General features: G+C 53.7%; 1 long non-coding RNA gene across 1 annotated transcript in view; it reads left to right on the top strand.

Moving 5' to 3' along the window:
• LOC139177021 (uncharacterized) overlaps positions 1–16,222 on the top strand; it is a 269,207-nt gene that overhangs the window by 192,576 nt on the left and 60,409 nt on the right. Inside the window, exon 4 of the long non-coding RNA XR_011561393.1 lies at positions 1,006–1,138. This is a non-coding gene — a long non-coding RNA (uncharacterized lncRNA). The remainder of the gene's footprint in view (positions 1–1,005; positions 1,139–16,222) is intronic.

The following is a 16,222-nucleotide window of genomic DNA, read 5'->3' as shown; positions in this document are numbered from 1 at the left end:
CACCTTCCTGCCCAGCTCTGGGGTCTCCAGCTCAGGCTCCCCATTGTTATGGGCCCTGGGGGTGGGGCTGCCCTCTCAGTGGAGCGAGTCTAACAGCTGAGGGCCAGGAGCCCCCAGCAGCCCATGCTGAGGGCGGTCAGCATCTCCAGCACTGGTCAGGAGGACCTGCTGATCTGGCAAAGAGGTTTTCGGACCACGGTGACCTGGCCCTCTGCTGCTGGGTGGGCCCCTGGCATGTGGGGCAGAGAGTTCCCTGCCTTTGAGTCGACAGTTTCTGAACTCTGACACACCGTTCTGGGTCTGTAATGAGATCTTCCTCTCCCCCCACTTCCCGCAGAGCGAGGAGGCTGGTTTGGAGTGTGTGGTTGGGGGAGATGGAGGGCCAGTGTCTGTTGCCACATAACAGCCCCTGAACCTCCGTGCCATACGACTATCAGCGCGGATTTCTGCCCATCCGTCGGCGCGTTAGTTCAGGGTTCTGCTGGCCCAGGCTGGGCTTGGCAGGCTCACGCAATCGCGTGGAGTCACTTGAGGGTTGGTTAGGGGGCTTTGTTGATCCTCACCTTCGTCTTCCGTGTCTGGGTCCTCAGCTGGGACCACGGGGCCAGTTTGGCTCCGCACCCCATGTCTCCTAGCCAGGCTTGTTCTCTGGAGGAGGCGGGGAGCCAAAAAGAGTGGAAGTCTGGCCTTAATGGCCATGCTGTCACGTCCGCTGCATTCTATCAGTCAAAGCAGGTCACAAGGCCAGGTTGGACAGGGAAACTCCACCTCTTGACAGGTAACCTGACAAGCAGCCTGGAGACAGGCAGGGGTGATGATTTATGGTCATTTTTGCCAGCAACCCACCACAGGTGGACTCCCATCGTGGGGCAGAGACACAGGACTGACCTGCTTCCTGAGTGAGAGTGAGGCAGGGTGGATAGAACCTTCCCTTTGAACTGTGCTCCCCATTCCCAAGGTCTTACTGAGCCTCCCACTGACCCCGGCTTCTGCTCTCTTGCCCAGACCCCAGGCGTCTTCTGGAAGAGAGATGTGTGGAGACAGCGGTTTCTTCTCCCGTCCCCAGCTCTGCTGTAGGCTCATCCTGAGCCTTCTTGGCATCTCAGTTTCCCATCCAGGCGACCTGAGGCTTTATCTGGTGAGTGGGGCCCTTCCACACCAGCCTGGGGTGCTGCCATTTGCCGGGTCCTCCTCCGTGCTGGGCCTACATACGCTGCTCCTCCATTCTGGGCTCTGCGTACCCTGCTCAGTTCAGTTCTCACAGCAATCCTGGGAAGCTGCCTCATTTCCCTCTAGTTCAAAGGAGGACTTGGGGTTAGAGAGGGTTAAGTTCCCCCAGCTGGGAAATGGCAGAACCAGAAATTAAACCTGGGTAGGACTGACCACTGGACGTGGCACAATTTCGCTGCCCCATCCTACAGATCGAAAGACCAAGACTCTTCTAGTCAAGGGACAAACTCCCTCTTCTTCAGCCCAGCGAGGATCTGGCAGATGAATGCTAAAGTTTTTTTTTAATTTTAATTTTTTCCTTCAAGTTTCCATCTGTTCACACAGCAACAGAATTTATGCGTGTTCAGGCACCATCTGTGACTGCAGCCCCCTTTCGAAATCCAAGAGCATTTTTCCCTTTTGTACTTACCATGTGCGATGGGGTGGTGGTCCTGAATAAATAACTCATGTTGGATTGCCAACATCCCAGGAACCTCCATGGGAATTTTCTCTTAGGAGGGAGGAAGGAAGGAAGGATTTTGTTAAGTCAGAATTTTGTTTTTCTGACGTGGGCTGTTTTTCCGGGTGGCATTTCGGCGGGCTCCCATCTGTTGGCTGCATTTCACGCCATCTCTTTGTCGTCGTGGTTGATAGCAGATGAGGCACGAGCGTGTGTGCGTGCACGTGTGTGCGCGTGGGCACCTGTGCGAGTCAGTGCACACCTGCCTTCCACATCTTTGAAAGCTCTTCTCATCTCCCCACCTGGAGGGCCACTGTGGTCACAGTCACATAGCCTGAGGTTTAGGGGAGGGATGATCTGGCTTGAAGAGCAGAGGAAGTGGGGGCTCTGTGGGTCCGTGGCCTCCTGGGTCCCTAGAGCTCTGAGAGCCCAGGACTAGGGCTCTCTCCTCCTCTAGCTCAGGAGTCTCCAAACCCAGGTGTGTCCTGGCGTCCAAGCATTCAGTGTAGAAGACCTTCCTCCCTTCAGTCCTTTCTTGGGCCGCCTGGTAGTTCTCTGACTATACCGTGGCCACGTTGCCCTCCCTGGTAGCTGCAGCTCATTTTGCGTGGCATCCTGTGCCGTCAGCACGGCTTTCAGGGCTGGCCCCTGCATTCCCTGTGCCTGGACAGTGCCTCTGCCTGCTGCGGCCCCTCCGGTGTACCCCCTCTCCCAGACCTGCCCACCCTCGTCCAGAAGGCTGCTTGCCCGCTGTCTCCTGCCCTAAGAGCTGGTCCCAGGCCTCTTGGGGGTGACTTCCCCACACCTGTCTCCCCTTGGGGCCCACAGCTTGGGTGGCCTATACTTCCTGGGTGTGTGAGGGCCCTGGGGACAGTGTCCAGCGTGCACATGGCTTAGGGAGCTCCTGCTCCCTGGCAGGAGGGGAGGTGCCGCAGCGTCCAGACCTGGGTGGTGACTGGGGTCACGAGGCCCTTTCCTCGGAGGGTCTGAGACGATCAAAGGCCACAGTCCACACAGAGAGCTTGGCCCAGGGTCCTGCAGGGTCCAGGGACAGGCTTTTGGCATCTTGACCTTCTCAAGGTGTCAGCCCCAGAGGGGACACTCTGATGGCCCCAGGTGGCTCCTGGTGTCAACAAGCCCCGAACCGAGCTACTCAGCATCGGGCTTTTCTATGATGATAATTGCTTATGTTGTTGGGTCTTCCTGAAAACTTACTTTAAAATCATTACATATTATAAGCGTCATTAAGTATCTCAGTAATAGAGAAAGTTGTGTTACTTCTCCCCCTAAACCCTCTTTCCTAACACAAATGCTCTGCCTTTGGTCCGCTCCTGCCCACCTTCCCGGAGCTGCGGTGACTATGTGCTGCACACGCTGCTTTGTAGGCTGGGGCCCTCGGGGACCAGCTGGCACCCTTGAATGTTCATTCTGCTGGATCCAGTACTCAGAGGGCCACGTGGCCCGGCGATTCCTGTGCTCACAGCAGCTCTTCTGGATGACAGGTCGGAGGCTTCAGGGTCGGGGACACGCCCAAGGGCACGCAGCTGCTTCAAGGAGCTCAGAGATCTAAGGACCCCTGGGTCAGCCCTAGGGGTCCCCCTGCTTCTCCTTACAACCCACAGGTGGGCAGGGCTGGGGATGGAAGACATACCCGTGGCCCATTTTACACTAAGACACTCGGGTCTAGACAGGTGAGGAGACTCGCCCAATATCCCACTGGTTATAAAACCCGTGGATCATATCTCAGAAATGTCTCCCAAATCATCCCTTCCATCTGACAAACTCTCGGCAGAACTTTCTCAAACTACGTCAGAGCCCACCCCGTCCCCTGACCTTTCTCTGGGCCTTGGCATGGCATTCAAGACTCGTCACATACGTAGCAGTGGAGCACAGAGTTTAAGGGCAGTGACTGAAATCAGAGAGACCTGGGTTTCAACGGTTCCTTGCTCTGTGACTCTGGACAGGGCTGTTCCTTCTGTCTGGAATATTTTCTCCCATCCTGCCCCTGGAGGCAAGCTCCTACTCATCCTTCAGGACCCAGATGTCAGGGAATCCTTCCAGATTTCCCCAGGCATCCCATCTTGCATGCTCCATGAGCCCCACGCCTGGACTGCACGCCTCTTCCTTGAATGTTCCCACAGCAAGAGGCTGTACCTGGGCTTTCTGCGGGCCCACCGGGTCATCAGCAGGTGTTGGCCAGATGGGCTCATCATCACCGTGTAGCAGGAGGAAAGTAACACAACAGTGTACACCCTTTCTGTTGGCACACACACAGCTGCCCCGGCTGGTGGCCCTCTCGTGCGGCAGCGGGCTTGTGAGCATCTGGGTATTCTGACCGGCCACTTGCCAGGCCCTGCAGGGGGTGAGGAGGACGGCTCAGGGAGGAAGATCAAGATATATTAATACATTTTCTCTTAATTAAAAACTAACGAGCCGTGTTTCCCCAGCTGGTCGGTGCTGTTGGGGCCATGTCTTACCAGCAGAAGTTTGGCCTGTGGGCTATGCGTGTGGCAGGGCTTCTGGGAGTGGGGCGGGGTGTGTGGAGAGTGCTGCTGAGGGTCCATCAAGCCTGCAGGGACCGTGGAAAGTCCGTCTGCAGACCCACAACTGAGCCACTTGGCGGGGCCTCGGCAGCCTGAGAAAGAGCTGGGCTGGGCCCCGGGGTGGGACAGGCCTCGCGCCTCTCCTTCTGGGCATTGCTTTATGCCTTGGGCTTGTCCCTATGTGGAGCCCCCACCTCGCTCTCACGTACCAGAGCTTCACAGTGTGGGCTCAGGGGTCTCACTGAGGCCTCCCTTCAGGGTGATGGTGCTCGGGGGTCACCTTTGCGCCCCACACCTGCCCTGCTGAACCACGGCAGTGAGCACAGCTTGCAGGAACTCTCACCAGTAGGGGCAGGTTGACCTTCATTCAGCTAAGACTTGGGACGCCTGCCTGTGTCTGCGGGACCCTGCTCCTCTGAGTGGGCAAGTCCCAGTCCCCGAGAGCTGATGGCGTGGCAGGTGAGGTCTGGCGAGCAATCTCGGATGTGCTGCCTCCTTCCTGCGTCTCCCATTTGCAAAGTGAGGACAATGAGAATACCGCCGATCTGGGCTATTAGGAGCAAGATAATAACACAGTGCAAAGTGGGGAAAGCCTTCTAAGCTCACAGCAGCATCCTGCTGGGAGCGGTCAGCTGGCACAGCTGGCCCAAGGCACTGAGGGCCGCCGCACAGAGCGAGGCTGTTAGGGGAGCCCCACTCACTGTTTCCGCTCTTGAGATCTGATGTTGCAGCGGGAGAGGGACCGGCACTGAACAGATGATCCCAGATACAGTCACGTCTGGCTGTGCCCAAGTGGGCCAGCAATGCTCGGGCCTTTGAAACTCAGCCTAGGGAGCAAGGCTGCTGGGAAGGGGTGGCAGGGAGCAGGCTGTGTCACAGCATCATGGTGGTGGGTCCTCCTGCTTTCAAACAGCTTTGCAGCATCTCGCTGGTGGAGGCCATCTGGATCCTTTAGGGACTAGGTGGGTGGTAATGAGTTTCAGCATCTCTGGCCTGCACACCATTGCCTGATGGGGATACAGGAGAGGGGGCCTCTGGCTGGGAATCCACGTCTGCTCTTCGCTCTGCCGTCTCCTCCTGCCCCCAGGGTGTGAAACCTTGTAGCCACAGATTCTCCAGACACCAGAACCCTAGGAGATTGGTCCTAAAGGGCTCGGGTAGAACTGGGTCCAGCCTTCTCTGGTTATCGAGAAGGAAGAGGCAAACACCAATAGATCTGAATCTCAGGGCCCAAGAACTTGGGCCCATCTTCTCCCTTCACTGGGCCTCAGTTTCCCCGAGTACAGTGAGGGTGCTGGGCTAGATGGATGCTGAGCGTCTTTTCATCTGTGATATGCTCGTGTTCGTGAAAAGAACCCACAGTTGAAAGAAACATGATAAAGCCTTGTCAGTCTTTATTTCCCAAGTTTTCTGTGTATTTTTTTTTTTTTTAATCAGAAGACAAAATGTGATTAGACCATATGCCAGGCTAATTGTTCCCAAAACAGAATTTAAACATTTGAATATGTTTGCAAGAGGGAAGCAAAGTGGAGGAAGCTGTGGGGGATTAGGGAAGATTCCTCCCCAGGGTGGGCCCCCTGGGGGCCTCTGGGGGGCTCTGGGTGCTGCCTTGGGGAACAGGCGCCCCAGAGTGGGGAGGGTGTGCTTTCCCTGTGGCCTAAGTGTGTGCAAGGCTGAGGTGTGCGCGTGCCCGTGTCCCCATGTCCGTTCATTCACACTCACTCATTCATTCCCTCTGGAGACGTGAGTGGAGCGCTCAGCCCTGCTGGTCAGGAGGACGACTGTGCTTCCTGTCCTGCAGAGCCCTGGGCTGGCTCAAGACCTGGGGAGACACAAGGGAGCTGCAGCTCTGTGTGGAGGGTCCGGAAGGCTGATGCTGGAGCAGAGGCCTGAGCAGGGGCACCGGCCTTTCCAGCAGAGAAGTGGCCTGTGCGAAGGCCAGGTCAGGAGCAGCCTGGCCCACAGAGGCCATAAGCAGGTTGTCGGGCCGTTGTGTCAGGAGCTAGGAACTCAGGAGTGGCAGGCCGGGGCTGAAGAGGTGGTGGGTGGGATCCAGTGAGTGACCCGGCTGAGTGCAGGCCTGGTGGGGATGGAGTCACCTCTGCGTGCAGGGCTGTGTGCCCTCCCTTGGGGAGCTGCCAGGTCAGCTGAGGATGTATCCCTCACTGGGAAGGCCACCAGCTGGCCCCCTTGGGCCGAGTCACACCCTAACTTCTCCTGTCTCGTAACCGGAGGCCAGACTGTTGAAGAGGCTAAGGTGCTCCTGAGAATGACCTGGCCCCTGAAGACAGAGCTTTAGGGCCCAGAGAGTCTCGAGCCCAACCCTATGGATGGGGAAACTGAGACGTAGGGAGATGGGGGCGTGGAGAATCGTTGTTCCCCACAGAGGTGGGATTAGAACCACACACACGTGGTCTCCTGGCTCACTGTGGCCCCCCTGCTCAGAGCACTGGACAGTGACCAGCATCCTCTGGTGTGATGTGGCTGCTGCTGGCAGCTTTGATGGAGGGTGCTGAGAAAGGGGAGAGCCTCTTTCTGTGGTTCTGGATAAAGGAATGGACACAGGCGTCATCTGCAGGAAACTTCCCCAACGAGGCAGGACCTGATGTTTGCAGGCGCTGTGCTGGAGGAGGCAGAGACTAGAGACAGGGGCCTGCTAGGCCTCTTGGAGGATGGTGGTGGGGGCTGGTGCACAGGGTGGGCAGGCCACAAGCCCGGGAGAGAGGACTAAGGATGAATTTAGTGATTGTAAAACCTCAGAAACAAGTGGTGAAACAGCTGAGCCATGGGAATTCAGAGACAGGAAACACCCAGGAAGGGGCAGGGCTGAGTGCCAGGCTGGGCCGTCTCTCCCACTCTCCGTGAATGCTGTCCCACCACCCCGCAGTGGCTGAGATTACAGAGGGCTGACAGATGCACGCAAATATGGTTTTGTTCAAAGAATGAGCTTAATTAGGTATTTATGCCTGTGGTTCTGAGTCCAGAGTTTTCTCTCTTTTTGGCATGCAATCCAGGAATGTTATTGAAGATCATCTGCAGAGGAGTGTCCAGATAGTTGGGAAATAATAAAGCAGATGGTCCCACTGTTAAAGCTGACCTTTCTCTCCCTTCTCGTGGCTAAACACGGCAAGACTGGACCCTGTGCCTTTCACATGGGTGCCTCACTGTGCAGAGCACCTGGGCCCTTCGCAGCCAGCCTGGACCCACGGCTGGGAGACCTGGGGCCTCCCGGAAGGTCAGCCGGAAGGGCCAGAGCCGCTGAACGATGGGGTATCTGAGGCCCAAGGTCATGCAGTAGAGTGACCCCTGCACCACTTGAGATAGCAGCCTGCCACCCCTGCTCCCCCCACCGGCAGGAGCCCCACCCAGGCCTCTGGCCCCACCAACTTTCCAGAACCAGGAGAAAGTGTGTCCAGCTTGCTGTTCTCACACAGGTAAGGCTCACAGCTGAGCATCATGGTCCTGAGCTCAGGGGAGGGCAGGAGCCATGGCCTGGGGTCTGGAGGATTCCTGAGGGTCCTGGGTCTGACCCATACCCGTTGCCTTCTCGGCCTGTCCCGATCTCTCTTCTTGGTCTCTCTCCTCCACCCCAAAAACTGCCTGGGATGTGGGTCAGAGGGGGAGCCCAAGCGCTCCAGGCCTGAGCTTCCCCTCATGGGGCAACTCAAGTCCTCCAGGGGTCACAGGTGCCTCCCCCTGCCTGGTGCTCCACAAGCCTGTGGTGTAAATGGGGTGTTCAGTACCTACCTTCAGTTGCAAAGAACATAATCTGACTTCATTATTGACCATCCAGTGATGTTCATGTGTAGAGTCATCTCTTCAGTTCAGTTCAGTTCAGTCACTCATTTGTGTCCGACTCTTTGTGACCCCATGAATCGCAGCACGCTAGGCCTCCCTGTCTATCACCAACTCGCGGAGCTTACTCAGACTCATGTCTATTGAGTTGGTGATGCCATCCAACCATCTCATCCTCTGTCACCCCCTTCTCCTCTTGCCTTCAATCTTTCCCGGCATCAGGGTCTTTTCCAAGGAGTCAGTTCTTTGCATCAGGTGGCCAAAGTATTGGAGTTTCAGCTTCAACATCAGTCCTTTCAATGAATATTCAGGACTGATTTCCTTTAGGATGGACTGGTTGGATCTCCTTGCAGTGCAAGGGACTCTCAAGAGTCTTCTCCAACACCACAGTTCAAAAGCATCAGTTCTGCACTCAGTTTTCTTTATAGTCCAACTCTCACATCCACACATGATTACTGGAAAAACCATAGCATTGACCATAGATGGACTTTTGTTGGCAAAGTAATGTCTCTGCTTTTTAATATGCTGTCTAGGTTTCTCATGGCTTTTCTTCCAAGGAGCAAGCATCTTTTAATTTCATAGCTGCAATCACCACCTGCAATGATTTTGGAGTCCAAGAAAATAACGTCTGTCATTGTTTCTATTGTTTCCCCATCTATTTGCCATGAAGTCATGGGACTGGATGCCATGATCTTAGTGTTTTGAATGTTGAGTTTTAAGCCAACTTTTTCACTCTCCTCTTTCCCTTTCATCAAGAGGCTCTTTAGTTCTTCTTCACTTTCTGCCATAAGGGTTTTGTCATCTGTGTATCTGAGGTTATTGATATTTCTCCCGGCAATCTTGATTCCAGCTTGTGCTTCATCCAGCCCAGCATTTCGCATGATGTACTCAAGTCTTCTCTTGCGTTGTTGGAAAAGGCATTTGCTACAACCAGCATGTTCTGTTGACAAAACTCTGTTAGCCTTTGTCCTGCTTCATTTTGTACTCCAAGGCCACACTTGCCTGTTATTCTGGGTATCTTTTGACTTCCTAATTTTGCATTCTATTCCCCTATGATGAAAAGGAAATCTTTCTTTGGTATTGGTTCTAGAAGATGTTGTAGATCTTCATAGAACTGGTCAACTTCAGCTTCTTCAGCATCAGTGGCTGGGCATAGATTTGGATTTCTGTGATGTTGAATGGTTTGCCTTGGAAACTAACTGAAATCAACCTTTCAGTTAGTTTTGAGGTTGCTTTTGAGGTTGCACCCACTAGTGTTGACTGTGAGGGCTACCATTTCTTCTATGGAATTCTTGCCCAGAGTAGTAATTTAGTCCACAGTGATAGATATAAAGGTTGTCGTGTGTACTCAGTCTCTTCAGTTGCGTCTCTTTGCAACCCTGTGAATTGTAGTCCGCCAGGTTCCTCTGTCCATGGGATTTTCCAGGCAAGCATACTGGAGTGGGTTACCATACCCTCCTGCAGGCTACCTTCCTGACCCAGGGATCAAGCCTGTGTCTCCTGCATTGCAGGCAGAGTCTTTACTGGTGGGCCATCAGGGAGGCCCGACATAATGGTCATCTGAATTAAATTCACTCATTCCTGTCCATTTTAGTTCACTGACTCCTAAGATGTCAATGTTCAATCTGGTCATCTCCTGCTTGATTGCATCCCGTTTACCGTGATTCATGGACCTAATATTCCAGGTTCCTATGCAATATTGTTCTTTACAGCATCAGACTTAATTTTCACCACCAGACACATCCACGGCTAACTGTTGTTTCCACTTTGGGCCAATTCATTCTTGGAGCTTTTAGTAACTACCATCTGATCTTCCCCAGTAGCATATTGGACACCTTCTGACCTGAGAGACTCATCTTCCAGTGTCATATCTTTTTGCCTTTTCACACTGTTCATGAGGTTCTCCAGGCAAGAACACAGGAGGGAATTGGCATTCCCTCCTCCAATGGACCATATTTTGTCAGAACGCTTCCCTATGACCCATCCGTCTTGGATGACCCTGCATGGCATGGCTCATAGCTTCATTAGTTATGCAAGCCCCTCTGCCACAACAAGGCTGTGACCCATGAAGGGGATCTGAAGATGGAGAAGCTCTACATAGTCAGCAAAAAAAGACCTGGAGCTGACTCTGGCTCAGATCATCAGCTCCTTATAGCAAAATTCAGGCTTAGACTAAGATTCAAGGGATCACATCTAGTAGACAGAGTGCCTGAAGAAATATGGACAAAAGTTCATAACATTATATAGGAAGCAGTGACCAAAACCATCCAAAAGAAAAAGAAATGCAAGAAGGCACACTGGTTTTTTGAGGAGGCTTTATAAATAGCTGAGGAAAGAAGAGAAGAGAAAGGCAAGGGAGAAAGGGAGATATACCCAACTGAATCCAGAGTCCCAGAGAATAGCAAGGAGAGAAAAGAAGGCCTTCTTATATGAACAATTCAAAGAAATAGAAGAAAACAATAGGATGGAAAAGACTAGAAAACTCAAGGAACCAAATTTTCTCAAATTTCTTGAAGATCTCAAATCTTCAATGGAATTGGAAATATCAAGGGAACATTTCATGTAAGGATGGGCATGATAAAGGACAGAAACAGTAAGAACTTAAGCAGAAGAGATTAAGAAGAGGTGGTAAGAATACACAGAACTATACAAAAAAAGTCTTAATGACAGACAGCCGCAATGGTGTGATCACTCACCTAGAGCCAGACCTCCTGGAGTGAGAGCTCAGTGGTTCTTAGGAAGCATTACTATGAACAAAGCTAGTGAAGGTGATGGAATTCCAGCTGAGCTGTTTAAAATCTGAAAAGGTAATGGTGTTAAAGTGCTGCACTCAATATGTCAGCAAATTTGGAAAACTCAGCAGTGGCTGCAGGACAGGAAAAGGTCAGTTTTCATTCCAATCACAAAGAAGGGCAATGCCGAAGAGTATTCAAACTACTGTGCAATTGCACTCGTTTCACATGCTAGCAAGGTTATACTCAAAAGCCTCAGGCTAGGCTTCAGCAGTTTGTGAATGGAGAACTTCTAGATATTCAAGCTGGGTTTAGAAAAGGCACAGGAACCAGAGATCAAATTGCCAACATTCATTGGATCATGGAGGGAATTCCAGAAAAGCAAGGGAATTCCAGAAAAATATCTACTTCTGCTTCATTGACTAGGCTAAAGCCTTTGACTGTGTGGATCACAACAAACTGGAAAATTCTTAGAGATAGGAGTACCAGACCACTTTACCTGTCTCCTGAGAAGCATGGATGCAAATTAAGAAGCAACACTTAGAACTGGACATGGAACAACTGACTGGTTCAAAATTGGAAAAGGAGTATGTCAGGGCTGTATATTGTCACCTTGCTTATTTAATTTACATGCAGAGTACATTTTGCAAAATGTCAAGATGGGTGAATTGCAAGCTGGAAGCAATCTGAAATATCAACAGCCTCAGATGTCCAGATGATACCACTGTAAAGGCAAAAAGTGAAGAAGTGAAAGTGTTAGTCACTCAGTCGTGTCCAATTCTTGTTGACCTATTGACTGTAGCCCGTCAGGCTCCTCTGTCTATGGAATTCTCCAGGCAATAATACTGAAGTCAGTGGCCATTTCCTTCTCCCGAGGATATCCCTGACCCAGGGATGAAACCTGGGTCTTCTGCATTGCAGGTAGATTCTTTACCATTTCAGCCACCAAAGAGCCTCTTGATGAAGGTGAAAGAGGAGAGAGAGAAAGCTGGCTTGAAACTCAACATTAAAAAACTAAGATCTTGGCATCCAGTCCCATTACTTCATGGCAAATAGATGGGGAAAAAGTGGAAGCAGTGACAGATTTTATTTTCTTGGGCTCCAAAATCATCGCAGACGGTGACTGCAGCCATGAAATTAAAAGACGCTTGCTCCTTGGAAGAATATCTATGACAGCATATTAAAAAGCAGAGACACATTACTTTGCCAACAAAGGTCCATATAATCAAAGTTATGGTTTTTCAAGTAGTCATGTATGGATATGAAAGTTGGACCATAAAGAAGGCTGAGCACCAAAGAATTGACGCTTTCAAACTGTGGTGCTGGAGAAGACTCTTGAGAGTCCCTTGGACTGCAAGGAGATCCATCCAGTCCACCCTAAAGGAGATCAGACAAGATCAGGAGATCATTGGAAGGACTGTTGTTGAAGCTAGAACTCCAATACTTTGGCCACCTAATGGGAAGAGCTGACTCACTGAAAAGGACTCTGATGTTGGGAAAGATTGAAGCAAAAAGAGAAGAGGACAGCTGAGGATGAGATGGTTGGATGGCATCACTGACTCAATGGACATGAATTTGAGCCAACTCTGGGAGATAGTGGAGGGCAGAGGAGCCTGGCATGTCACAGTTCATTGGGTCACAAAGAGTTGGACAAAACTTAGGGACTAAGCAGCAACAAAGCACCCACCTGCCCGTAGAGACTGTGTCTGGACAGGAAGGTGATATTGCTCTTTATCCACCAGGCTGGGATGAGGCTGCTGGCCTCCTGCATGCTGTAGGGCGCTGAGCCTGCAGTGGGCAAGCTGGCACACTGGGAGAGCTGGATTTGATGGTTGGGGTTGTGAGATCCACGCAGAAAGAGCACCACACTGGAGTGCATGCCCTTCTCCAGGAGTCGGCCGTGGCATGGTGGGGAGTACAGGGCTGTGGCTGTCCAGGCTGTCACTGCGGGTCAGTTCCCCCTCATCTGTCACTGGCCTCCACGGGATCTGCTGGAGGGGCCAGCGTGTGGGTGGGGGGAGTGAGGGAGAGGGGCCTGATGGGCTTTGGGGATCATTCACTTGGTTTCCTTCCTGATTCCCAGTGCTGAGGGCCCCCTGGAGGGGGCTGGTGTCTGGCCAGGGTGAGGCAGGGCAAGCGGCATGGTGGCTAGGGGCCTGGGGAAGTGGGCAGGGGTCCACTCTGTGTCCTGGCTCTGTGCTCACCCAAGGGCAGGGATTCACCCAGCTGTTTAACCGCCCCAGCCTCCTCTTGACCTATGACCTGACAGTGATGATAATCCTATCATAAATAAAATCCTCCCCTAGCACACGGGAATCCTCACTACCCAACCACTGCTCCTGTTTCAACATTCCCACAGCAGGGGGTCCTGTCAGGCACTGATGGGGCTGTGATGGGTCCACAGTGGTTCTCACTCAAAGGCTGACGACTGATTTTGGTCCAGCCCCACGGCTCACGGGAGAGGAGGGAGACTCTCACAGCTTGGCAGGCACAGGTTAGATGTGTGAGAGACTCCCTAAAGTGGGGAACTGGCTGCTCCCAGAGGGTACCTTCTGGAGCTCCCTGAAGGCAGGAGTGACCATAGTGGGAGGAAGAGTGAGTGGTCCAGGGTGCCCTCACAATTCTAGGCACCCGACTGTAGGTCACCCCTGATCGGGGGTGAGACGGGCCCGTGATCGGGGGTGAGACAGGCCCGTGATCGGGGGTGAGACGGGCCCGAGTTCTGGGCAGGCAGCTCCCAGAGTCTCCTCTTGCTCCTGGGGCACAAGCGCCCTGGAAGCAGGCAGGCTCCTATTTGGCCCAGGCTATGTCCTTGACCCAGGCACCTGGGTGGGGGGTGAGGCTTTCAGAGGTCGTTTTTAGGCAAAGGAGGAGGAGGAAAGCAGGGTTGACAAGCTGGCTGGTGAGAGGAAAGTATCTTCAGAAATCCTGGAGAGCTGAGTCAGCCTGTGAAAGCAGACCTCAGCCAATAGGATCTATATTCAGGCCACACGGCCTGACTCTCTATTTTGGCATTCTGATTTAATTTATCTTGGAGGATGGGAGGGATCATGGAAGGGCAGTCTATTAGTGCTGCGCCCGGTGGTGGGCTTGGAAGCCTCTTCCTCTGAGCTCCTTGCTGTGTGCAGACGGTGTTGTGACTGGAAGGTTCTCGGGATGAGTGCAGTGTGTGTCCCGGAGCCCAAAGGGCCTGGGGTTGCCTGTGGGAAGTCTGGAACCCAGAGAGGCCAAGCCTGGGCTGGGCCAAGAGAGAGTCCGGCTCTAAGGGACGTGAAGGTGCGCCTTCCTCCCCCCGGTGCTCCGTGCGTGTGAGGACTGTGAGTCACTGTGAGACTCTAAAGAGCAGCGCCCTGCCTCCTGCTGTCTCCCCACATGAGAAGCGCGTCTCTCCTCCTCCCCGTCTCTGCCATCTCCAGAGACAGAGAGCACTGTGTGGGAGGGGCCTGCGGGGGTCTCTGGCTGTGCTGTGGATTTGCTGGTGTTGTCTCCTGCGGGTGATGGGAGAGCCCGCCGCCCCTGCGTCCCAGGCCGGGACCCCCGAGGGCGGCTTATGCAGGTAGTGCTGCCGCTGCAGTGAGGCCGTGGGGCTCTCACCCTTCCCCGGGCCTGTTCTGACCATGTCTAACAGCCCTCAGTGGCAGCGGCTTGTTCGTGGTCACGCCTTGTCACAGCTGCCAGCTCCCGCCTGTCTGATTCCCCACCCCTGCGTGAGTGAGTCCAGGATCGCCGTCTCCATAACCTGCTTGTGGCCCAGTCCTTAATCTCAGGACTGGGGAGACGCGCTGATAGCTGGGGATGCAGGCACAGCTCAGTTACGTGTGCATCATCAAGTCGCCCCTGCTCTCCAGGGCAGCAAATGAGCAGCTGCCCCCTGCAGCGTGGCCCCTTGGGCCCTGGGAGGCCTGCCTTTGCTGGACACTCGCTGAGGGGCCAGCACAAACCGCAGGGGTCTCCTCGGCCATTCCCGGCAACCGCGGCATTTGGTTTCAACCAGCCTCTCTGTTCTGTCCCCAGTTTTCAAGGGTCTAGAAATCTGGTATTTACTGGGGAGAATGGAAGCACCTTGTTTCCAAAAACCATCCTCTCTAAGGAATCATTCACTACAGAAGGTCTTGTACTGCCTGGACCAGAGGAAATTCCAAGGGGTAAGTCGTTGCACTCTCAGTAGACAACACGCCAGGCATTTCGTTGCTCGAACCGATGGGCTCTGATACAGTTAAAGCAGCAGCACGTTGGGCCTGGAGATCGACCAATGAGGAAAAGCGATTCTTTAAAACAAAACAGTAATTGCAGCTGCATTTCCAGTTAGGTTGACTAAGCAGATGTCAATACCTCTGCCTATGGAGACAGGAGGTGTGTGTCCTGGTATGTTCCAACCAGAGCCCTTCGATGGAACATACACCCTGGCCTTTGCACTCCTTTCCAACAGCTACAAGCCCTGGGGAACTGTCGAAATAAGCACAGACAATCACTGTCACCCCCAAAGCCCAGCCAGGCTGCTCCGTGTGCCCCTCAGGGTTCCCTCCATCTGTTCTCTGCCCCTCCTTTTCTCCCTTCCCCCCCATTTTCCTTCCCCTCCCTCTTTCCTTCCCACCTTCCTTCTTTCCTTTCTTTTAAAGAACGAGGACTAGAAAGACCACCACAGCACGTCTTGAGAGGGTCTGCACGCAGGCGCTGCACGCTCGGGTTGTACCGGGGCCTAGGGAGTGCAGGCCTGTGGGCTTCGCAGAACTTTCCCTCATCACACAACTTGCCTGATCTTGCACGGATCCCTGTGCTGTGGCGGTCTCAGGGCAGCGTGTACAGGTCTCAGGGCAGCAGTTTCTGGGTACAAGCCGCCTTGGAGAGGAGCCGAGTGTGGCGGGTGCGGCCCCAGGCCCTGCCACAGAGGTTTTGTTGAGGTGCTCAGGCCTCTGGAGCCTGCCTCTGCTCCTCCACCCCAAATCCCTCCCTTCTCCCCAGACAGCACTGGGAACCTCGTGGATGGAAGTTTCAGAGGACACCTGCCTCACTTGGGGCTTTATTCCCAGAGCCTGGCACAACGTCAGGCCGAAGCAACTCTCGTCAATGAGGAGACCGGGCCAGTGGCCCTTCCTGGGCTTCCCTGGATGACGCCTGCACACAGTTCCTGTAGGACCTCCATCTCCCTCTTTCCTAGGAGGGTCATTTCTCCCTGGGAAAAAGTGCAGACTTCAGCAGACAGCCCTAGGGTCTGCATGAGACCCTGTTGGGGGCCAGCAGCTGGCTGGAGATCTCCCTGAACTGGTCAGGGAAGGGGGTGCAGAGTTAACTATCACAAATGGAGTTGGGTGTGTCCACCTTCCTCCCCGCTGGCGTCTGTTGAGCTTGAGTCCTCGCTGAGGCTTGGCCGGGTGGCTGTCCCAGCGGAGAGGCTCCCGTCTGGAAGGGGCTGCCAGGAGCCTCTCCCGGCCCAGCCTCCTGATGCTCTGGGCCTGCTGCCCCCACCCCGGGCTTCACAGCAG

The sequence above is a fragment of the Bos indicus genome, chromosome 18, assembly GCF_029378745.1.
Source record: "Bos indicus isolate NIAB-ARS_2022 breed Sahiwal x Tharparkar chromosome 18, NIAB-ARS_B.indTharparkar_mat_pri_1.0, whole genome shotgun sequence".
Taxonomy (NCBI): Eukaryota; Metazoa; Chordata; class Mammalia; order Artiodactyla; family Bovidae; genus Bos; species Bos indicus.
The sequence above is the reverse complement of the archived record's forward strand: the minus strand, read 5'-3'. Positions and strand labels throughout refer to the sequence as shown.